The sequence below is a fragment of the Engystomops pustulosus genome, chromosome 5, assembly GCF_040894005.1.
Source record: "Engystomops pustulosus chromosome 5, aEngPut4.maternal, whole genome shotgun sequence".
NCBI classification, from domain to species: Eukaryota; Metazoa; Chordata; class Amphibia; order Anura; family Leptodactylidae; genus Engystomops; species Engystomops pustulosus.
In genome coordinates, this window is record NC_092415.1 from 143,478,030 (window position 1) to 143,503,059 (window position 25,030).

A 25,030-nucleotide genomic window follows, 5' to 3' on the forward strand; every position below is an offset into this window, starting at 1 on the left:
ACATTGGTCGATGCGTGCCTGTGGCTTCTTTAATGTATTCATGTCTGAAAACTGAATTTGATATGACACATGATAATCTATGAAAATGTTAATCAATACAAATAGTTTAAGCTGTCATCAAATGCACTTCTTTAGTCAATACTCATATTGCTGCAAACAATGTCACTGTCACCGAGGCTTAATTTGCACAGCACTTAAATATTGGAGTCTGTGCATCAGTGCACTCCTCTTGAAATACTGTAGGTAAACACATTTTCTCCCTATTTAAGGCTAGAGCACTCAGCATGCATTTAGCTGAGTCGAATCCTAGCGTTTGAATACCTTGATAGGTCCACTGGAGGGCAAAATTAATACTTAATTGAATCTCACAGTCATCAAAATAATCAATACTTTTTTATTATTTATTCTTTACAGTCTGTTGACTGTTTCAAACCTCAGAGGGGATGGTGGAAAGGATTCATGGCTTCGAAACACTGTCATTTAACAAGGTAATTTTCAGCGGAGCATTAGGGGTTGTGAAACATATAATAAAACAAAAATGGAGGCTTATAATAGGAAGAAAGAAAAGAATTATATTTCTGCCATCTAATAAAACAAGATAAATAAAAAAAAAAAAAAGCTGGTGCCGAGAGAAAGGAAAATAAAAAGGGGGGGGAGGGAGGCTGAAGGGAGAAGGAGAACGAGGATAGGTAGGAGCTGGGTTTTGAAAGGTTTTATCATATCAAGAGCAGAGCTGAGCTTTCATAATGCTGACATTTCTCATCCTGACAATCCTAAACAAGTGAAAAGGATGGGATCGCTGATATCATCTTTCATCACATCCTCCAGCTTAAGAACCAACATGACAGGTCCTCTTCCCTATACACTGTTAATTACTAAATAAAACACTCCTGTGCTAGGAAGGGTGGCAGCACATAACCCATATCAGGGGTCTACAACAAGCCACAAAGTGGGTCTTAAAAAATTTGTTTTTGGTAGGAGATCGAAGGGGTCACTAGATAATAAAGAGGATACAATAACGCACCAGGCAAGCGAAAGCCTCAAGAGACCAATTTAAGATAGGTCCTTACACAAATGTACAGGAGACTAAGGCTTTCATGATTGGGAGATGTCATGTAGAAAATACACTTGCCTATACTGTGTATTACTGGTTTGAGGATGAGGAAATACATAACGTGATCTTCAGGCTTAATTCATAGGTTAATTCAGCTGCTGGCAATCCTCAGGGACAAAGGAAAGAGGATCTGACCACGTATGTCTCTATGAAGGAGAAAGACAGTAATGGAGGAAATGTGTAACCAGTCAGGAGAACTGCAACAACAGTAACACCATCTGACCAGATATGGTGATGTGAGGGTTAAGGGTGACCTTGCATTAGTATATATATGAAATGTATAATTAGCAAGAAGGCAGATAAAAATCTACCTCCTGTATAACCAGAGGTTCAGGGGCTACATGAAGGCACAAGATAAGAAAAAGTCACTTAAGGACAATGCCAAAAAAATAAGTTCACCCCAGACCTTGCCTCTTAGTTAACCCCTTCATGACAAATGCTCTAAAGTCCACATTAAAAAGACATACATTTAACAACACTCTATTTCAACACCAGCAAAGTGTACTTAAACCTACAAATCTGCCATAATACCTAAGAAAGACATAAGAAAAGAGCAAATTCATCCTGTGCTTTGTAGATTTGGTATGAATAATACCTAAGAAAAAATGATACTATAGAAGAGCAAATCTGTGAGTTGGTTTATAGATTCAGTATGAATCTGGATTTTTTCAGGCACTAAGTTGAATCGGAAACTTTTAAGATTCACTTTTGACAGCCAGATAATACTGTCATTCATCCCAGAACTTAGGGAGGGGGTAGTCGAGGGAAAAATTAAACAAAATCTACCATCAAAATCAGGCATGATAAACCAGTAACATGCCTCCCCCACCCCCTTTTCTTATCCCTCTTCCCTCTGCCTGTGTAATCTAGCAGCAGCAGGAAGTGCAGGGAGAGGGCAAACCTGCTCTGCTCATTGTAACAGTCTTTGAAGCTACACAAATTAGGGGCTTTGGAGACAACCATCAGAGCCCTTCGGGCTCATTAAAATAATTAAAAAAGTTGATTTCAGAAGAAAGGAGGCCGTGGATAACAAATATAAGAAGATTACCACCATCACAATGCCTGGATCTATGTGTTACTGTCCCTGGTTTTTCATGATTCATTTTGATGGAAGATTTCCTTTAAAAATTAATTAAACAAGATAGATGGATGCAAGGGGTTAAGCAGGTGCTGTAAGAGATGCTGTTTGTAAACCAGACTACCCCTTTTATCTTTGTGCTGCGGTACATGGCACAATTTGAACTTTACCTATGTTTTGGTTGATAGACTAACAGAAACAGAGCATGCTCAACTTAGAGACTACATCCAGCGAAGCCTTCCTCTGGAGAGCAGGCCTTAGGGATTGTATTTACACATAGCAGTCAATGGAATAAGCGGAGCAGCAATATAACCTGTGCGGAAGACACAGAGCAGCAGAAATACAGTAACAGTATAGATTTCTAATTACCTAAACCCCCTTTACACCATAGTCCTGAATAATAAAGACCAATACCTGAATAAAAGATGAAAGTTGATCTACCATCAGTTCTGACCCACCTTCACTCTCAGCACCACTGTTCCGTTCACATAGCCGCAAGCTTTTAGAACTGCATAGTGGTCAAAAATGGAAGCAGATGGCTCCATTCAATGCTCAGTGGGTTTCACGTGAATGATAGCTGACCCACAGTACCCGCAGTGCCCTGGCATGGGTACTCTGCACTGCATTTCCAACTGCTGAGAACAGTAGCCCCTTCAACATCTACCTCTTTTTGGTCTTTAGGACCAAACAAACTTTTATATTTTATTATCACCACCCTAAGCACAATACTTTTTAGCTAATTGTTGGGGTTGTTCTGTACAGAACTAGTTGTATTACATTAGACTTACTCAACGAGTAAGATTTATTAAAAGGATAAAGGGATTGTTCATTTTAGACACATTCCACCAAATAACTGTTATTGTTTGTACAATGAAAAGTTATACCATTTTCCAATATACTATATACACATTTTCATATCTCTGCTTGTTGTCACACAACAGGAAACTTAATTCTTTTGTTTCTGTACATAAACACCGGTCCAAGGTCATGTGATGTCACACAGGTGCACAACATGCTATTATCACACAGTGTAACAAGCTGGCCATATGTGTGACATCACATGACAATGGTCCAGTGTTTATCTACAGAAAGTAAAGGATTAAGCAAGAAAAGATCTAGAAAAAACATTAAGAATTGATACAGAAAGTATATTGGAAAATTCTATAACTTTTCTATACACAAACATTATCACTTCTTTGCTGGAATGTGCTAAAAGTCGACAACCCCTTCAACAGCCTCTGCTTACAACATATTATTATTTCCAGCATAGCACTCATGCGCCGGAATTGAATTTACATCAGGTCCAGCTTGGCACAGATTTCGGTTTTAACCTGTGACAGTATGCTGGCGAAGGTTATAGTAAATTTGTCTGGCCAGGATGCCCTGCAAAGCCTCAAAAAGTGGCAAAATCTGTGATGTGCGCTTGTTAACTTGCTCCCAAAGGATGATACATTCTCCCAAATATTTGGGAAGCAAATTGTGGCTAGGTTTTTGTTTGTTGTGCCATTTATTATCTTATATAAACAAAATTTCTCTTTATTCTATGGGGCACATTTAATAAGAGCTTTACGCCACTTTTCTGATGGACTTTGTACCTTCTTTTAGGTGTAAACTATGTTAAAGGTGCACCACAAAAAAGTTGGTGAACTCTGTCAGACCAGTGCAGAGAAGCGTCAGATTCATGATTTCTGGCGCATGTTCTTAATTAATCTATCGCACCCAGCATTTTACACAGGCATAGCACTTTTAGTGCAGTTTCCCACATTGTTAGTAAATGTGCCCCAATGTGTCAATAAAAATATGGTGATACCAAACATGCCTTTTTTAATGACTTAAAGTTTTGAACTAAAACATATTAATTACATTTTTTAATCAGAAAACATTTTTGTGCAACGTTTTAAAGGTTCATTCTTCATTCTTCTTATAATGTGGCTTATTTTTGTATATTTGTAGCTTATTTTGTATATTTATGGATACTTTTTTGGGGGTACATTGGAATATTTATTGAATATTTTTTAAGAAGGAGTGAAAAGGAGAAAAAAAATCACTTTTGTTTATTTTTTGCCATTTTATTACGTTTTTTACATTTCATTTTATTTTGGGGATCTTACTGTTGCAGTAATAACAAATATTTAAAACATATGTAGATACATACTTCACACACCTCTAGTTTTTTGAGCTACAAACTTAAAGGGAACCCGTCATCAGGAAGGTCATTTTTATATGGTTTTTATATGGTTATCTTTAATAGCCTATGGCCCGTTGATTTTAAAAATGTCTTTGTCATGCATCTTAATAATTTCACAGCTTTTTCGTCCTCTTCACTCATCACCCTCCCTCAACCTCTCCCCTGCTCCCTTCCCTTTGCCCCAGATTTGTGTGATTTTTTATGCCTTATACGCCAAAAAACTGGTGCACGTGGTAACAGGGCCATAGTATTATTTTAAGCAAAATACTAGTATTTTTGAATTTGAACTTGAATGTGTATGTTTACACTTTAAAGGTTTAGGGCACCACATAAATATGTGTAGCAATTCCTTACTGTACTGTAGAACTCTGAAGTGACAGATTACATTTACAGTATATGTACCATTCAAAAAACAACTTCTTAATTCTACAGGGCAACAAGGTAAATTAGAATTTTATGTAGTTTCTCTAATTGGCACCAAAACATTCTGTGTTGAAATGTAGTAGAAATGTGTAGTAGTACTTTTGGTGATGCAAACATTAATTGTGTTTTTATTGTATAACACTAACAAAACATTTTAGGGACTTGAAGACTATTGGTAGTATGCTTTTATGCTATATGGTAAAAAGCATAACATTCTAAATGAGGGTTTTAATCCTTTCCAGAGAAAATGAATTAAATCCTGTCACAAGAAGTATAAATGAACAACTCCAAAATGTACAACTTGCCTCCCAAAAAAAACAAGCCCCCAATCAACAAAATATATGGAAAACTATAAAAGGTTCCGCTTTAAGAACTTGTAATGAAAAAGCCTAAGGGTTAAATGAAAGGTTATAGTATAACACTGCCGTATCTGCATTGTATTTGATTGTACTACACTGTACTTGCTGCCAACCAAAAGCAATAACTTTGCAGTATAATGATGCTTTTTTTTGGATTGTGGATAACCTTCATTTAAAAAAACTTTTGCTATGTTGTAGGGCAGGTAATTTTGAGCTCTTTTGTAAATGGATTACTTAGCCGAATCTTGCTCCTTCCTCTTGTATTCTGCAGATGGCAGTAATCTCACATATGTCTGTTACTATGGACATTCCGTCTTCATAAAGACGCTGAGACTACGGAGGGAGAGACATGCCCCCATCTCTCACTGCTCACAGCTGATCACCTCAAGTCTGCAGCAGTCATGTGCTGACAGGAACACTGACTAATGTAACACCTACACTTATCTTTCCCTCAGCTTTCTCTACACCTGTATACTGTATAAACAAATAATCCACACAGACAGAGACTGCAGCCCCCCCCCCTCTCCCTCATCACCTCACACTCCACCGGAAATGGCAGGAGAGAAGAGACTGCAAGTAGTGCCCTCATGTGCTGTGCTGAAATTTTACTTAGGTAGGTACATAGATAGATAGATAAATAGATAGATAGATACATACATAGATACATAGATAGATACATATATAGACAGATAGATAGATAGATAGATAGATAGATAGATAGATAGACATAGGATAGATAGATAGATACAGAGATAGATATGAGATAGATAGATAGATAGATAGATAGATAGATAGATACATACATACAAACATACATGCATACATACATACATACATACGTAGATATATAGATACATAGATATAGGATAGATAGATAGATAGATAGATAGATAGATAGATAGATAGATAGATAGATAGATAGATACAGTGTCATTGGTCAGCACCAGGCGCTTGTGATGAGGTGACAGGAGGCAGGTCCCGCCTCCATCTTGCTGATTGTAGTTTGCTGTGGGGGCTGTGCTGTGGACATTACTATGGAGACTGTGCTGGGGACATTACTGTGGGGATTGTGATAGAGACATTACTATGGGGGGGGATAAGTTTCCTAGTTTATTTTGGGGTAAAATTAGGTGCCTCTGCTGATACTCAGGTTGGCTTATACTCAAGTATATATGGTATTTATATATTTTTTCCTTGCAGTGAAAGGTCAAAGACAAGAGGACATTGTTTGTGGGGGGCTATAGAAAAAGTGGTATTATAAGGTCCCCTTTTATGTAGTCCTCTTCTTATCAAGACATAAAAAGGAGCATCAGGAGGCGCTACATAAAAGGGGGGAACTTTAAAGGGGGCTACAGAAAAAAAGAAGAGGGGGCTAAAGCAATGGGAATGTGTTATATAGAAGAAAGCACTATAAGGAAGTCTACAGAAAAGGGAGGTGCACTTTTGGGCACATTAAATGCACCTATGGGGTAGATTTATCTCAGTCAGATACTTGTTATTTTTGGTTTGCGCCTAATTTGTCTCTGTATTTTTCCCTCTTCCAGATTTTTTTGCCTGATTTAACATGGATTTGCACAGAAAATGGCACTAATAAATGTGCAAAAAGAGTCCAGTCCTAACCATGCATAGGAAAAACAATGATATGAGTTGCACAAAATTTTACACCTAAAAAGTCTCAAAAACGATGCATTTCAAAAAGAACTGAAACTACAAAGACAAATGTGGTGCAAAAAAGGAAAGCACTGAAATTTAAGTCCAAGTCCTTTTTTACAAAATCTACTTTTAAAACTATTTTAATGAGCCTCAATGGCTCCTGTGGGTGTTAAAAGAGCCCCTCTGTGCTGCTGATTCACAGACTGTGAAGTAGCTATCCACTGTGTGCTGCAACTTCCTGTGCTGCAGTGAGCTTACATCAAGCAGAGAGAGAGGTAAAGTGCTGAGGGAGGAAGGAGAGACAGTGTAACAATCTGTGAAGCTGCAGCACTGAGAGGCTCTGGTAATGTCCCCAGAGCCTTTCTGGCTTCTTTGCATAATTTTAAAAGTTGATTTTAGAAGGAAGGAGGTCATGGATAAGACAATTACTATAGTCAAAGTGCCTGGTTCTTTAAGTAACTGTGCTTGGTTTCTCATGCTTGATTTTGTTGGTAGATTTCCTATAAATGCAGGTGGTGACTTTAAACAGATAACACCCTCGAACAGTGCCTGTACCAATGTCAGGTGCTACTAAGGGTGTGGTTCAGAGTTCAAGTTCTGCTCTGGATTTTAAGGATCTGTTCGTAACTAACCCTGACTCTAAAAATTTAAATCAGATTAAATCCCTGCGTCAGTGTTCCATCCCGATAATCAAGTTTCCTGATTGTTTTCTCACTGAAGAACAAGAAAATAAAACATTAAAGGACATCTACCAATAGGATGAAGGGTTGTAAACCAAGCACACTGACATACTGGTGTGTGTCTGCTCTGGAAGAATCTGATCTTCTTTTAGCTTCTTATGCTCTGGTTTTTACAAAAACAAAAAAGGCTTTTAAAATTATAAAAATGAGCCTGAGGAGCTCTGGGCTCCATAGATGTTAATGGAGCCTGGAGTCCCTCAGGCTCATTAGCATAATTTTTAAAGCTTTTTTTTCTTAAAAAAAAGAGCAGATCCTGGCAGGAGGGGCACACATCAGTATGGAAGTGTGCTTGGTTTACAAAGCTTGATCCTGTTGGTAGATGTCCTTACATTTCTGTTCACATGCAAGTTCAGGGAACCTTACTGGATTTAATTCTACAGAATGATGTAGAAATTTTGCACAGCACTTAACAACACTAAATTCAGGTTAGAAAGTTTAAAAATACAACTAGAATACAGGTAGTTAATTTTAGTGTTTTATTTTGTTTTTCTTTACATTTTCTTGGTTCTATCATTAATAGTTAAAGTTTTTATTATTGGTGCCTTGAGTCAACTAAAATAAATTATTCAAAGACCAGTAATGGTACATAGAACAAGTATATATGCAGATGTTGATCAGGAAGTAAGACCTTTAAAGGCTTAAAGAGGATCTGTCACCTAAATTTTCGGCACTAGGAGCTGCTTACTAAAGTAAGCAGCTCCTAGTGCTTGATCAAACGCCACAGTGTTAGAGTGATAGCGTTACCGGAAACCTCCGGTAGCGCTATCAAACCCTGCGGCTGGGTACAGTGTAATCATCGGACAGCTTGCAAAGCTGAGGGGGCGGTCCAAGGCGCTGCCTCTTCCCTGGACCGCCCTGCTCCATCCACAGGCCGGCAGTCACCGCCCCTAGCCACGTCCCAACCACACACCCTCATGAATACGTCGAACAGCTTTGCGAGCTGTCCGACAATTACATTGTACCCCGCCGCAGTGTTTGATAGCGTTACCGGAGGTGTTTGATGAAGCGGCTCCTAGTACTGATAAATTGGGTGACAGGTCCTCTTTAACACCCATGTACTGGGCTATTACTAATCCTCGGTGTTACTAGTGGAGGTGAGATAGAACGCAGAACCCAAACTTCTGAGTTCGGGGATGAGAACAAGCAATGTTCTTCTCAACCCTAATTAGGACCCTTATAAGTGACACTAAACTAGTATCAAATATTTTCTTTAATTCTTTAACACTTGTTGAAAATATCAATAGTACAAGTGTATATAAGTAAATGTGCATTAAATCACATTAGTGAAAAGTTCCTCCTTCTCCACTTATCCATCTTTTTGCCTAGTTTAACTCCCGTCTGCTGAATTCCATTTTGCCAGTACAAGACAGACTGGGCAGACAGAGGTATGATGAGTGGACAGGGAAGAAGAAGGAGCTTCAGAATAATAGAGGAAAAACATTGCTAAAATGTCAGATACAGGATGTAGGATAATTATAAACTGTATACGCACAACAGATGCCAGATCAAGAAAAAAGTTGCTGAATTGTTATGCATTCATTAAGATGTTCCTTTAGTTGCAATATGTTTATTTTTGATACAAATAAATTGTGACAATAAAAAACTGCATAATACAAAAATGCTCCACTAGGGGTTTCTGGGAAAATGCAAATATGTTTTCCAGGGTGGGACAAGGAAAATATGTATCTTTTTGCTACCTTAACATAAAGCATCATTTTAAGAAGCCTAAAGACATGGTGTAGCATAAAAGCCAAACTAGTGTATCTATTTCAAAAGTAACTGACTGCCAACCATGGACAGCACTGTTTTGACGTGGTTACGTCTCTTCAGTACAGTTCAATAGGCTTCTTGAAAGTCCTGCTTGATGTTTACGGGGGCTGCCTTTCAAGGTAGCAAAAAAAATGCTGTTTTCTTTGTCCCATGTTCCAAATGTATTTCCAAGAATCCCCTAGTGGAGCATTAATGGCTATTAGTCTACAAATGCTGGCAAGGCAACCTGAATTGGCAAAGTCTCTGTAAGGAGGACTAATACTCCCCGATCCTAGTCAATAGCCTCTTACTCACCTATACCAGTTCCCTACACTGTACTGAAGAGACACAACCATGTTTAACAGTGCTGTCTACAGTTGGGAAACTGTTCCTTCTGGAATTGATATACTGGTTTGGCTTTATTCCCACATTAGAGCCTTTGGCTTCTTGAAAGTCAAGCATGATGTTAAAGGGGTTTTTTCCCTTAAGACAATAATGGTCCCATCCTGGAAAACGTTTTTGCATATTTTCCGTATGCAGATGTTATCACACTGTATAATGTTCTTATTCTACAAAGCAATAAAATAATCAGCGATGATAGATTATCTATACGATAACCAAATCAATAAAAAACATGAGTGTCATGTAATTCTAAAGTAAGATTTTAACTAGGTTCAGCTTTATAGTAGATTTTGTCCTATGCAGAATCTTCACTTCATTCTCCCTGATTGTAGGCTCTATAAATTTTCATTTATAAATTAATAATCATTATATAATAATAACTAGGGTTGCTGCAGTGATTATATTCTGTCAAGTCAATGCTGTAGCACTCTATGCACACATTAGCAGGGTGCTATGACTGGTTTGGTATGGGAGTACACTGGTAAGTTTTCTGGTTCTCTAAGCCAGTATCTCCCTCTACTTCTAGCCCCAAAGGCTGGCCATGGGCTCAAAATTGTGGTAAAACCACTGGCAAAAACTAAACTGTTATTTAAATAGCTATTAAACGAAATCGACCACAAGGATCAAGGATTGTAAACCAAGCACACTTACAAGCTGGTGTTAACCCCCTATGACAGGATCTGCTCTTCTTTTAGCTCCTTATGCCCTTGTTTTTACAAGAAAAGACTTTATAAATTATGCAAATTAAACTTAGGGGCTCTAGGTTCAATCAACAGCTATGGAGCCTGGAGCCCCTAAAACTCATTTACATAATATTCATAATGGGTTTTTTTTGTAAAAACAAGCTAAGTGAAGCCAAATGAATAGCGGATCCTCCCAGATGGGACACACATTAGCATGTAAATGTGCTTGGTTTACAATCCTTAATTCTGGTGGTAGATTTCCTTTAAATACCTTCATCTGGTTTAGCAATATAGTACAAAATCCTATTATTCATAAGCCAGATCTTGGTTAGTCATGGGTGAATGCTTAGCTACTATATGTTTCAGGCAAGCTGCACTCAATCTGGTTGAAATGTATTCAGACACTTGTTTGGTTTTCTCTACTTAGTCTACTGGATTACCTGCTCGTGTCAGGTAAGTCCAGTTTAAATAGAGGTCCACGAACCATATCTAAATCTATATTTTATAGAGTAAAATGTTTTACCTCTGTTAAACTGCAAAGCAACTATCCCCCGCTCTTTCCCCAAATGCTAAACCCACTTTTTGAGAGGTGTGATAAGTGGCAGATATAGAGTAAGAAGTTGTCATTACTGTTACAAATACAGATGCACAGCCCAAAATGACTTACATCACCCAACATAGCAACAATTCAACAGAAGGAAAAGGTCTGGAGGATTCTTAAAGTCTATCTAACCTTTTATCAAACTTTGCAGCAATCAGTAGGTCAGTGTGTGCACATGAAGAATTACTCTGTTTCCTTTCACTTTTAGACTAGTCATTTTTATATTCGTGCAGCTCGAATCTATTCAGCATCATAGCCTGTAAAAGAGGCAACCGAGCCATAGTTTATAGGAGTGGAGAAATGGGGGCCATTATATAAAGGAGCAAGAACACCAAGCTTAAACACAGTTGGCCACTTTCAGCAAATAATTGATATGGTTTGTGTGAGGAAAAGTTATACAATTTTCCAATATACTTTCTGTATCAATTCCTCACAGTTTTCTGGATCTCTGCTTGATGTCCTTCTATAGAAAGCTTCTATGTTTTCTGGACAGAAATCTGTCCATAGTGATGTGACGGACACACAGGTGCATTATTATCACACGGCTCTGATTACTCTCTATGACAATACCAGCTCAAGCACCTGCTTGTCCATCACATCACTATGGTCAGATTTCTATCCACTGAATCACGAGGAATTGATACAGAAAATATATTGGAAAATTGTACTTTTCATTACATAAACAATATAAAGTATTTGCTGGAAGTGGACAACCCCTTTAATGTACTTTAGAAGTTGGGCAGAGGGTGTCCTGATATAAAGGAGTTAGGGCATGGGGGATTCTAGTAAATAGAAGTCTGGACAGAGAGGTTAATGATTAAAGGACTTAGGGTATTAGGGGGTGATTGCATATAGAAGTGTTAAAAGATAGGTTAATGGCCCATGGGAATAGTCCTCAGGTGTTTCATAATGAATAGAAGTGGGGATTATAGAAAAAAAGAAGTGTGTAGAGAGGTCAATGGTCTATAAGAGTGGGAAACACAAGGTGATAGTATATAGAAATGCAAATAGAGAGTTTAAAGGGGTTGAGTGGGATTAACTTTTTCCTTGCCATGAGCTACTGGCGGGGTCTGAACATGACCATCACTTGATACTTACCTCCCTCCAGCATAGTACTTCTCTCCACCAACGGTCTCTACTTGTATACAGAGCTCAGTGGTGAAGTCACATACATTATCAGCCACTTGCAACTACAACCTTTAGCTTTGGCTTAAATGGTTATTCTCCCAAAGACAAGATTTTTTAAATATACTCAGGATAACAAAATAACACATCTTCTAATTCACTGTTATTAACAAAGATTGAACATTCCACAGATAATCTCTATTAGTCCTGGAGTACACAATTTCGGTTGTCCCGGGAACCAACCATCAATCTTCTGACTTTTTCACATGACTAGATTCTCCTGTTTCACACTGCAGTGTCTCTGTGCCGCACCTCCGCCCTGCATTACAAGACAAGCTCACACACACAGACACTTCCTGCCAGCAAACAGCATGTCAGAAGACTAAATATACAAGCTACGGGCAAAGATCAGATCTTTATATCAGAGAAAGGAGGTGAAGCAGAGCTGACTGGGTATGTGATACAGCTGCTATTTAGCAAAGCTGGAGAGTGTCATTGTGTGTTTTATCCATCTAATGGATTTCATCATCTCTTATCTGTCTCATCTCTCTTTCTATGTGTCAGATACTAGTGAATGTTCCGAAGTTAAATAAAAGTGTAGATAAACCTGGACCCTGATAATGAAGCCAAATTGGCAGCACGCAGAATAAGAGAAATGCATGCTTAGAGGGTCCCTGCCCACAATCTGAGATTTTACACTGACCATTACTGAGTGATAGGAGCTAAAAATTCAATAAAACTGAGTAAAATTGTATGGGGGTAGTAAAAATTATGTTTATTGTGTAAACATCATTAGGGGGTAATAATTTGAGAACTTTCTTTCATGGACAAACCCCTTTAACCCCTTCTGCTCTGCGGCAGATATATCCACCGCTGAGCGCAGTAACTTAGGCTCTGGATCGGAGCTTAACCGGCATCGGGATACATGGGATGCCGGCTTTAACTAACAGCTGACACATATGGTCGGAGTGGGCTCCAATAATGGGTGTTCAACCCGTTAAATGTGGTGGTCAGATGATTGCTTGTTCATTTCCCATGGTGGAATTAATAAAAAAGTTTAAAAAAAAATCTTATTCAATAAAAAAATTATCTAATAAATTAATAAAAATGCCTTTAAGCCCCAAAACACATTAAAAGACATATAATGCACAAAAAAGTCTAAATTATAACACAAACCCCACATATATATTATCACCACGTTAGAGGCTCTTAACAGGGGTGTGTCCAGAGTGAACATGTATACTAAATTCTGATACACACTTGAAACATTAATATGAATTTTCATTATAAAGTCAGAGCTTGCATCATATTTGCCTTCCAAAAAAGCTAAAATAAATTTGTAAGTTTTACTCATTAAGGCAAACACCTAATACATTAGGATAACTGGAGTAACAAAGTGGTAAGAGAAACTGGCTGCAGGTACCAGTAAATGCAGCTCTGAACAATGACCAGCTGTGCTTATGATTGCCTCAGCCCACATCAAGATATGGGAATTTTTTTTGTTTGTATTTCTTTTTTCCTATAATGATATCCGTCTTAACCTCTTAGGGCAATAAATTGGCCTTGTCTGTATGTACATTGTAAAAGACTGAGAGATAATCAATGTAATCAATGTGATCAGTCTGTCATTGTCAGTCTAAATTGCTGGTTATTTATTAGCATTCCATTTCTTCCTTGGCTTGACGCGCTTAACTGCAGGCTTTCATGTGCTATTTTGGGGTGAAAATTGCATTACAAAATGTTGTCATGATAAATGAAAACATATATCTAATATGGCTTCTGGAAAGACAAGCATTTATGATATTTTATTGGATCGGTGATTTTCGTTTTCATCCAGTTGTAAAAGAGTAATCATGTTTTTATTGTTCTTGCTATAATATTGTATTAAATAATCTTACGTATTCTTGCAATTAGTGGATATTTACATTGAAGAATTACAACAAGGTTAGAGGGGTTGGCTGCTTTTACCCCTTACCGACATTGGACGTAAAAGTATTGCCAAAGTTAATTGCAGACACGTGCTGTGCTATTACGTCCAGCTCCTGACACGCTAAGACCTGCCCATTGTTCTCCTTCATTAACCTATTCCACCAAAGTGTCAGATTTGAGATAAATGGGTCAGGAAGGTGAAAAGTGGCTAGAGTGGCAAAGGGGTAATCTTTTTTTTTAAGTATCTATGAGGGAAAAGCCTTTGAGACACGGTCTTTCAAAGATGTTCCTTACCAGGAAGTCTCTCTTGTACTAGTGGCTGAAGGAGGGTGATGATCAGACCTGCCCATTGTTCTCCTTCATTAACCTATTCGCGTCGATGCCCTTTTTCGTTTTTGCATTTTCATTTTTCACTCTTCAACTTCAAAAATCTATAACTTTTTTATTTTTACATGTATCGAGCTGTGTTATGGCTTATTTTCTGCGTAACAAATTACACTTCAAATTTGTGGTATTTAATATTCCATGCCGTGTACTGGGAAGCAGGAAAAAAAGTCCAAATGCTGTGAAATTGGTGAAAAACCACATTCGTATCCTTGTGGGCTTGGAGTGTACAGATTTCACTGAATGCCCCAATTGACATGTCTAATTTATTCTTTGGGTCGGTACGATAACAGGGATACCAAATTTGTATAGGTTTTATAATGTTTTCATACATTTACAGAAATTAAAACCTCCTGTACAAAAAAAAAATGTTTGGATTTTGCCATCTTCTGGCGCTAATAACTTTTTTATACTTTAGTATACAGAGCTTTGGGAGGTGCAGTTTTTTGCGACTTTTGATGACGTTTACAATTTCATTGCAGGGGGAGGCTGCTGGCCATTTCAGGGAGGTGTCCCTGCATTCTGTGCTGCCAATTATACATTTCTTTTCAAGGTGATCACGGCGTGTCAAGCTTAGCGAAGAATCAAGGATCAAGAAGGATCAAGATGAAGAGGGGCGATGGTGAGTATCTTTAGCTGTTTTTTGGTGGTTGATTTCCTTTAACCGGAGGGCAATATTTTTTTTCTAACGTTGTAAGTAAAACGTGGAATTGTCTTTATTTTGCAGTATTCTTAAATCTGTGCCTAATATTTCTACGACTCAGCCTCAGCACTTCAGCATTTAGTATTTTTGGATGGGCAGCTACATCCAAAAAACATAGATTTATCATTTATCATAAAACAGGCCTCCTGTACCAGTTTATTAGACTATACAATTAAAGTAGCAAATTTTACACAAGTAGGATGTAGGAAATATTTCTACCACATCTGGATTAACTTGCTAAATCTGGCATAAGTAGGCTAAAGTGAATACTAGAGTTGTTTAACAAATTTCATGAAAAAGTAGCAAATTTGTGCGTACATCAGCACTCAAAACAAATTGTACACTAGAAAATTGACATAGCTACAATGATAAATTACCCCCATAGTGTGAATGTAGCTCAATTTAGATTAAGATTGAGATTTATTTGATTTCAATCTGATATGACATTCACATTGTACATATAAACGAAGACCATTAGGAGCCCTATGTCTGTGTTGAGTAATGCTAAGAGCCAGCCATGTTCTAAATGTCTGATATCTACAATGTTATCAAGTGAGATGTCATTCATCACTGTACCTGTTGGCCTGGTTGATCTGATCTTCACACGACTTTAGCAGTAAAAGCTTTCGTTATCATGTATAGTCTAGACATGTCATTGATAAAATGTGCTCTACATTGACAATAGCCTCCATTTTTGCTTAATGTCATGTGGTACTATAGTTTCTTTGCACCAAATAATATAATCCATCATATCTATAGCATGCCCCAAACCTATGTCTTTCAAAACAAGAGTGGTATGTGAATAGAACTCAAGAGAGCAAATCAACCACAGTGATTAGTTTTCTGCGTAGAACAGAAAAACAGGGTTTTTTGTTGTTGTTTGGTAGCGTACTATAGAGTTACATTAAAATAGTATAACCAAAATGGTTACTACGGTGTTTACAAGTTACATGTGCATAAAAAAGTAAAAGTAAAAGCTGTCATATAAAAAATATTTCCAAAGCTTTTCAGAAAATAAAAACAAAAGTGAATTCAATAAAAAGTTTTAATAATCTACTTGAGTGACTAATGCATCAGGCTCCTGTTGGATAAAGGAGGCGGCATCTTGGAGCCAACCAACCTCCACCAATCTTATCAGCGTTTTACAATGGAAAAATACAAAATGAAACATGTGCAGTAAGTATACTGCATTTTCCTGCAGGGTCTGGAATGACATCATTCAGGCCCTGCAGCCCTGGATGCTCCAGGGAAAAAATGGGGAGAAAATGAGGAGGGCAAATTGGGGGAATTGGGGTAAGAACTTAAAGAATATGAAGGGGGCTCACTGAATAGAGAGGGGGAGAACTTAAAAGGGGCTAACTGAATGAAGAGGGCTAGAACATTAGAGGGATTAACTGAATGAAGAGGATGAAAACATGAGTAACATGAGGGGGGGTTCACTGAAGGAAGAGGGGGTAGAATATGACAGGGGTTTACTAAATGAAGAGGGGAGAACGTGAGGGCCTCATTGAATGAATTGGGAGAGAACATGAAAGGGGCGAATTAAGTGAAAAGGGCGAGAACATGGAGCTAATGGAAGGAAAATGGATGGAAAATAGGGATCTGTGTGAGGAGAGGGACAAAACAGGGGCAAGGGTAGCAGAGATGAAGGTGCAGTTAAATATATTACCTCATGTTACTTTGCACAAATGATCACATGACAGAGCCAGAGTTAAATGATAAACTTGTTAGTTATCACCATGTCCCAATGCCTGATCTATTAAAATATTTAAATAACTATCCTGTTTTGCCAAAAGTGATCAAAATGTTGTACGCCTGAGAGATAAGGAAACTCATAATGTTCCTAATGACTTAACTCTTTACAGTCACTAAATACTCTTATCTCTTCATAGAGCTGAATCATCAAGTGAAATATTCTCTAGGTATGGAAAGAGTCAAAGTTCCTGTCTGTTTGAAGTACAAGGACCTCAGAAAGCTTTTTAGATGTAAGGCTCACTATAGGAAAAAGAAGCAGATGGAAGCACAGATACATCCTGATGAAGTGTAGTACAAAGTTTAATTTTATCACCTGAAATAAAAATTGCTTCAAAGGTTTAGTTAGGTTTTCAGTGATCACTGCGAGTGATGTGTTTCTGCTAATTAGTTTGTATGTGCTGAATTCATGACAGTGACTTTGGGGGAATTAGTGTATATTGATTCAGAGGCTGCAGTCACATAATGCTGCCCCAGAGTACCCAAACAAGTATTATAAAGGCTAAGTGACAGATGAATGCTCTGTTTTGCATTGGGGCTTATTATTTCCATTGAATTCCTGTAGGAATGCAGTGTACTATTGTCTATACCCTTGGTGCATGTAACTGAGAACAAATTATAGATTTAGTCTAAGATTTTCCATGCTTCTTTAAAGGAAACCTACCACTTGAAGTGGCAGGTTTCTGATGGAAATACCGGGCACCAGCTCAGGGTGAGCTGGTGCCGGAGATTATTTTCGTTAGTGTTTTAAACCGCGGTATCGCGGTTTAAAACACTTTTTAAACTTTATAGCGGGCGCAGGCAGGTACGCGCTCGGCGCTTACCATGCGTGCGGCTCTCCTTCACTTCCTATGTAGCCGCGCGCATGGTAAGCTATAAAGTTTAAAAAGTGTTTTAAACCGCGATACCGCGGTTTAAAACACTAACGAAAATAAGCTCCGGCACCAGCTCACCCTGAGCTGGTGCCCGGTATTTCCATCAGAAACCTGCCACTACAAGTGGTAGGTTTCCTTTAAGTACTAAAAGTTGGTATGTTTTGGGTAAAGCTCATATTATTAGAATGACCCATGCACTTCCCAGGATGCGCTTGCTAGCTCCCAGTGGCAGTGTTTAATAAATGAAATCATCCAATACATTTCTTTGTATCGCCTAGATACCACTGGACTCAGAAAGCTATTTAAATCCAAAATGGAAAGGCTGCACACCATTAAAAGTACACATTCTGGAGCCCAGATAATTTGAAGCAAAGTACTTTCTAGTTGGGTCATGTACAGAGAAATAAACTAAACTACTTCAGTTTAGTAGACAATAAAGAAGTGTCTGGGTTATAAACAGTCTTATTTTGGGAAACATTAGTATCATACTGCAGTACAGAGGATTTTCCTCTATGGTAAGAATACGTAGGGCAGTGATGGACAACCTTTTGAGCTTGGTGTGTCAAAATTCGCCAAAAAACTGAGCATAATTTTGTGATATTTATTGTTTAATACTACAGTACATGGGTGTACGGGGATTTCCACATCATCTGTTTATTACAATGTGCTGGACAATCTCTCAGCCTCCCGGCTACTGCACCTGGCTGTGTAGGAGCCGAGGATGAAACTCTCCGGCGGCCGCGTGTCACTGAAAATGGCTATGCGTGTCAGCACTGGCACGCGTGTCATAGGTTGGCCATCACTGACGTAGGGGCTCATTTACTAAGGGTCGCGGAACGCATTTTCATCGGACTTTCTGATGTTTTCAAGTTTTGCACGTCTGTCACAGGTATTTAACAGGTGTCTGCGCTGGCATTGTGTTGCACACCATTTTTGGCGCAGCTGCACTGGCTTTCATGTGACAGAAATTGGGGGGGTTGGGCGTTGGACAATCCGACTGATTCATGCACCAGGAAGAAGAAGGTGAACTCAGTCAGATCCGAGCGGGGAAGTGACACATGCAGGATATTGGGAGCACGATCTTAGTGAATCGCGGCAGAGTGCATGATCGTCAGACAATGCACTTTCGGGAAACTTCGTCGGACAGGAAAGTAAATGTGTTCCATTTGTACCAGCATTGATGTAGTTGTTTGTACGACCCTTAGGTTTTGTTTAGACACCTGCCTAAATTGGTGAATATTTTTTTGTAGTTATATAGTTAAAGTTATCTGGTCTTTACCCCTTAACAACCAGGCCGTTTTTTGTTTTTGCATTATCATTTTTTGCCCCCACCTTCAAAAATCCATAACTTTTTTATTCTTCCATGTAAAGAGCTGTGTGAGGGCTTGTTTCCTGCGTAAATAATTGCACTTCATAGTGACGGTATTTAATATTCCATAGTGTGTACTGGGAAGCAGGAAAAAATTTCAAATGCAGTTAAATTGGTAAAAAAAAAAGCATTTGCGCCATTTTCTTGTGGGCTTGAATTTTACAGCTTTCTCTGTGCACCCCAAATGACATGTCTACTTTATTCTTTGGGTTGGTATGATCATGATGATAATAAATATATATATATATATATATATATATATGTATATATATATATATATATATTTTTTTTTTTTCTTCCTTTCCTTTCCTCTTTTCCTTTTCTTTATATTAAATTTCTTTTCTTTTATTAAAGTTCATAGTAAAAATGTGCAATACAGTTGGTTGTGCATGTACAATAGTTATTTTCATAATTATTCTTAACATTTTTAGTTGCAGTCAAAGTTGTACATGTCATACATATCTATTGTTTCACTCCAACCCCTGTCCCCTACCCTCCACCCATCCCTCCCTGATTTTTGCCGAGGAGAGAGAAAGAAAAAAGAAAAAAAAAGGAGAAGAAAAAAAAAAAAAAAAGGAGTCTGCTATATTGGTTTTATTTGGAGTAGCCAAGGCTTGTCCCCTGTTAAACTTTTCTTACTGCGAGCGTAGTATATTTTCTCGTATTGCTCCACTTTACGACATAGGGCCTCCCACTGATGTATATTTGGTGGGGTCGTACTTTTCCAGTTTTTTGCCAAAGTAACCTTTGCTATTAGAGAGAGTCTGCATGTTGCCTCTATTTGATACTTCCTCAGATCTGGACGTAGTTTGCAGCTAAGCATGTTTAACAATAGTATCTCTGCGGATGCTTCTATAAAAGTGTCCACTCGATATTCAATTTTTTGATGCACCTCTGCCCAAAAGGGGCGAATCTGCGGACAACTCCATGCCATGTGGTAAAACCCTGCATCAGCGGCATCGCATCGCCAACAGCGTGCGGTATCTTGATTCCCCATTTTAGCTATTTTCCGAGGTGTATAGTATAAGCGATGGAGGTAGTTGAAGTACACCATTCTATGGTTCATATTAATAGAGGCATGGTTGATGTTATGAAAGGCCCAATGCCATTGTTCGTTGGTCTTATCCCCTACTTCTGATTCCCAGTGCCTTTGTGCTTTAAATTTCATATTCCGTGTGTTGTCACTATTTAATATATTATATAATTTAGATATAGTATATTTACCCGTCCATTTAACCCATATCTTGTCTATCAAAGTGTCTTCCTCAATTGTGAAAAGGACTTTACTCGTGGATCCCCTATATGCATCCGTGATTTGTATATAGTGAAAATAGTGTTTTTTGTCAATCCCATACTCCCTTTGTAAGTCTACAAATGGTATCGGCTTACCATTTATAAATATTTGTACCACCTTATTTATCCCCAAAGTACACCAAAATTTCCCTGTTTCGTGTGTTTTCCAAAACTCTCTAATATTTAAGTTATACCATAAAGGGGTGGATTCTATCGCTCCTTTTATTTGCCCTACTTTCCTTAGTGTTCTCCATATTTCATTAAGCATGTTGCATAGAGGGGATTTTCGAAATTCGCTGGTGCCCAACTGACCTGACTCTAATACTTCCATCCATTGTCCTAATCCCTTAACTTTACCTATTATTTCATTCATCACCTTGGTATCTTTCCATCTAGACAGAAAGCATATTTTGGATGCTAAAAAATAGAGTCTGAAGTTGGGTATAGACAGGCCCCCTTCGTTATATTTTTTATATAAATAATCTAACTTTATTCTTACATGCTTGCGTCCCCATATTAATTCATTTATTAATCTTTCGATTAGATGAAAGAACCTATCGTGGATCCATACCGGGGAGGCCGACAGCACATACAACAGTTGTGGTAGCATGGTCATTTTAAGAAGACCCACCCTATCTGCTCTGGACAGTGGCAATTTAGTCCATATCGATACTTTGCCCCTTAATTTGTTGATAGTTGGGACGACATTAAGCCTAACGTAGTCCACTATCTTAGATGAAACCTTAAGCCCCAAGTATTCCATTGCATGTGCGGGTGAGATGATATTTATGGGCCCGTATCCCATTGGGGAGGGGTGACCCAGAGGGAGAAGCATGGTCTTATCCCAATTGATGGCCAACCCGGATTTCCCGCCAAATTCCTGAACCACTCGCATCACCTCAGGGACAGAGACTTCGAGATTCTTTAGGCACAATAGAATGTCATCTGCGTATAATATAATTTTGTCAGTGGTATCCCCTCTGTCAAAACCTTGTATGTTCTTATCTTCCCTGATGAGTGACGCGAGCGGCTCCAGAAATAGATTGAACAGCATAGGAGAGAGGGGGCACCCTTGTCTTGTGCCCCTCTCTAACCTAATCTGCCCGGACCATCTGCCATTGACATCTATTCTGGCGGTGGGATTCCTGTATAATAATTTCGTCCATGACAAGAAGACCTCACCAAAACCAAATCTGCCCAATACACCCCATAAAAATGACCACTCCACCCTGTCGAAAGCCTTTGAGGCATCCAGTGACAGGATGGAGTGGTCCCCCCCCGGATCGCGTCGTTGAATATTTATGAACAGCCTGTCAAAATTATTAACTGCCGACCTCCCTGGCATAAACCCGCTTTGGTCTCGATGTATCAGATCACCTATCACTCTCTGTAATCTTAAGGCTAAGGCTTTCGCCAAAATTTTAATATCTGTGTTTAACAATGATATGGGTCTATAGGAATCGCAACATAACAAGTTTTTGTTTTTCTTCGGTATCAAAATAATTATTGCTTCTCTCATTGAGCTCGTGAGAGAGTTCTCCCCCCTTGCTTTGTTCAGAACTCCTATTAACATAGGGAGAAGAACGTCCCCATATCTTCTATATATTTCAAAAGGGAGTCCGTCGGATCCTGGGCTGGTGTTTCCCTGAATGGAGCACACTGCCAGCTTTAGTTCTTCGACCGTCAATGGGGACTCTAATATATGTGCCTGTTCCTCCGTTAGTTTGGGGAGTTTAATTCCATCAAGATATCTGTTGAGGTCCGCCTCTCCTACTCCCTCTTGAGATCTATACAAATCGGCATAGTATCTCTCGAAGGTGTGCCTAATCTGTCCCTCATCGGCTACTATGTCGCCTTGTATGTCCTGGATCTGTTGAATCTTATTGCCCTTGCCCTGTTCCGAAATGAGCTCCGAGAGAAGTTTACCAGGCTTGCCCGACGAGCAAAATTGATTCTTGCCTCTAAAAAATATTGCTTGTTGTGCTTTATGTGTTAGGAGTTTGGCATATTCCTGTTTCAGTGTGTGTAATTGTTGGCTGTTATGTGGGGTGGGTTGTTCACGATGTAGGAGTTCTAAATGTTGAATGTTTCTTTTTAATCCCAGCTCCTTTTTTTTATACAAATTTTTAGTTTTATTGATTTCCCGATGCCACCAACCCCTTATACATCCCTTCAGGGCATCCCACACGATACCGATATTTGCTGTATCAACATTGTGTTGCCAAAATTCTAATATTTCATTAATAAAGTTCTCATCTTTTGTGGTGATAATTGACATCCAGTGGGGGTTTAGTCTAAAGGGCCTTCTCCAACCATCCAACTTGCACTGAAGCTCTAATTCTATAATCAGCATGGAGTGATCCGAATGGCTGGCTGCTTGGTATTTCATTTGTTTGACAAGGGCGACTGAGTCCCGGGATGCGAATGCTAGGTCAATTCTCGACATCACCGTATGTGACCTCGAGAAACAGGAGTATCCTCGTTTGTCCCCATATAAATGCCGCCAGATGTCTATCCATCCTGCCTCTTGGCAGAACTTGGCTAGTGGGGACCCATTGCTTTGTGTTGGACTTAATGTCTTGTTCAGGTTCACTCGGTCTAGCTCCGAATCCATAGTGCAGTTATAATCACCGCACACATAAACGGGGCATGTTCTTTTAGAAGCCAAGAAGAGCAATGCCTTCGTCAATACGTTTAAGGAAAAAGGGGGGGGGATATACACAAACATAAGGGTGCATATCACACCATAAAATCTGCCATACAAAAAAACATATCTGCCCTCTACGTCCAGCTCTGAGGAGTATATCTCAAAGTCGATTTTTTTATGAATATACACACTTACTCCCCTAGAATAGGATGAGAAAACTGAGTGGTATGCTGCCGCAGCCCATTTTCTCTGCATGAGTTTCGCTGTTTCTTTACTCAAATGGGTTTCAACCAGACATACTATAGCTGGTAAGTGTGACTGCACGACATCAAATACTATACGCTTTTTTACTCTGTCCCCCAACCCTCTAACATTCCATGTGATTAGGGGTAGCATCTACGAGATAAAAAGAATAAAGAAAAAGAAAAAGAAAGAGAAAAAAAAAAAAAAAAAAAATTAATTTCCCTCGCTCTCCCCGTCGGCTAACCCGCCCCCCTGCTCCCCCCTTAGTGTACCAAGATGCTGTAATGGTACTCATACCTTGGGTAGTCCCTCTGTCCCCCCCTCCATCCCACTTCTCCACCCACGTCCAACCCTGTGTCAGTTATAAACCTTTGGACTCTACCCATTTCATTCCCTCCTCTGCATTGTCGAAAAACCAGGATTTTCCTTCATGTATTATCCTTAAGCGCGCTGGGAAATGAAGGGAATAGGTTAAGCCTGCTTGAATTAAACGTTTTTTAATTTCAGAAAATCCCCTCCTTTTGAGCATCGTCTGTTTAGAATAATCTGGGTAGACTGAAATTTTGTTCCCGTCGAAAGCAACCTCTTTACTATTCCGAAATACTCGGAGTATCGTGTCCCTATCCTTAGATAAAAGGATCTTACATATTATTGATCGAGGATGGGCACCTGGTATTGGTTTTTTCCCCGGAACTCGGTGTGCCCGCTCCACGAAAAACATAGCAGATAGACTTTGTGTACCAACGGTGTCTACAAGCCATTTTTGTATAAACTGCTCCGTGTCCTTCCCCTCCACCCCCTCTGGAAAGCCTATTATTCTTAAGTTTGATCTTCTAGACCGATCCTCCATATCCACCAGCCTGTTCTGTAGTTCCTTATTTTCAGCTTTAACCTGATCTAGAACCGTTCTATTGTGCTCTGTTTTTTTTTCCACCTTACTCATTTTAGTTTCTTGTAGGGAGATTCTATCTCTGATTTTGGTAAGGTCCTCTCTAATTGCGAGAACATCATTTCTGGTCTCAGCCAGCTGTGTAGAGAGGTTTTCTATTGCTGGGTTAATTTTATTTACTGCCAATAGGATTTCTTCCCAGATTGGAGGTGTCCCTGACTTGGGTAGGGGTTCCCCATCTTCACTATCTGTCTCTACATGTGTTTGCTTACTTCCTAACTCCTTGGCTGCCTTTATGTTTTTATTGGGAGTATTTTTTAGAAATTTGTCAATTTTAGAGGTGCTTTTGTCTTTGGGGGAACTGGACCCCGCAGATTTTCTGGAGCCACTTTTTGGTGGCATTGTCCTATGTTCTATACACCTTCCCTAACTATTTCAGATGGTCACGTGAATTTTCAAATTTTTGTAGGCCGTCGGAAAACCAATATGCCTACCATTCATGAATTAAGTTATATTGTTGTTGAGGAAACTTAGTTGGTCCAGTGTGTTCCGTACATGAAAAAGACATTTAGGATATTTGTTTCATAATCATGTGCAGGTGTATACATATACAAGAAAACCATATAAATGCCCACAATGCTGCCCGGATCTAAAGCATCGGACAAGTTAATGTAACCAAGGTTATGCTTCACTCTACTGGTTGTACAGCACGTATCTTATGGTACTAAACCGGTGTACAAGATAATCAAGTTAGCGATAAATTTGTCCAGTAGTGTCCAAGTACAGTTAGTAACACATCTTGTATGTCCCCAAGTATAGGATTACAACACG

At 38.9% G+C, this 25,030-nt stretch overlaps 1 protein-coding gene across 3 annotated transcripts in view; it reads right to left on the reverse strand.

Annotated features, from left to right (window-relative positions):
• The window catches only part of POU6F2 (POU class 6 homeobox 2), a 325,692-nt gene that overhangs the window by 233,377 nt on the left and 67,285 nt on the right, over positions 1–25,030 (reverse strand). The gene's annotated exons all lie outside the window — the stretch shown is intronic.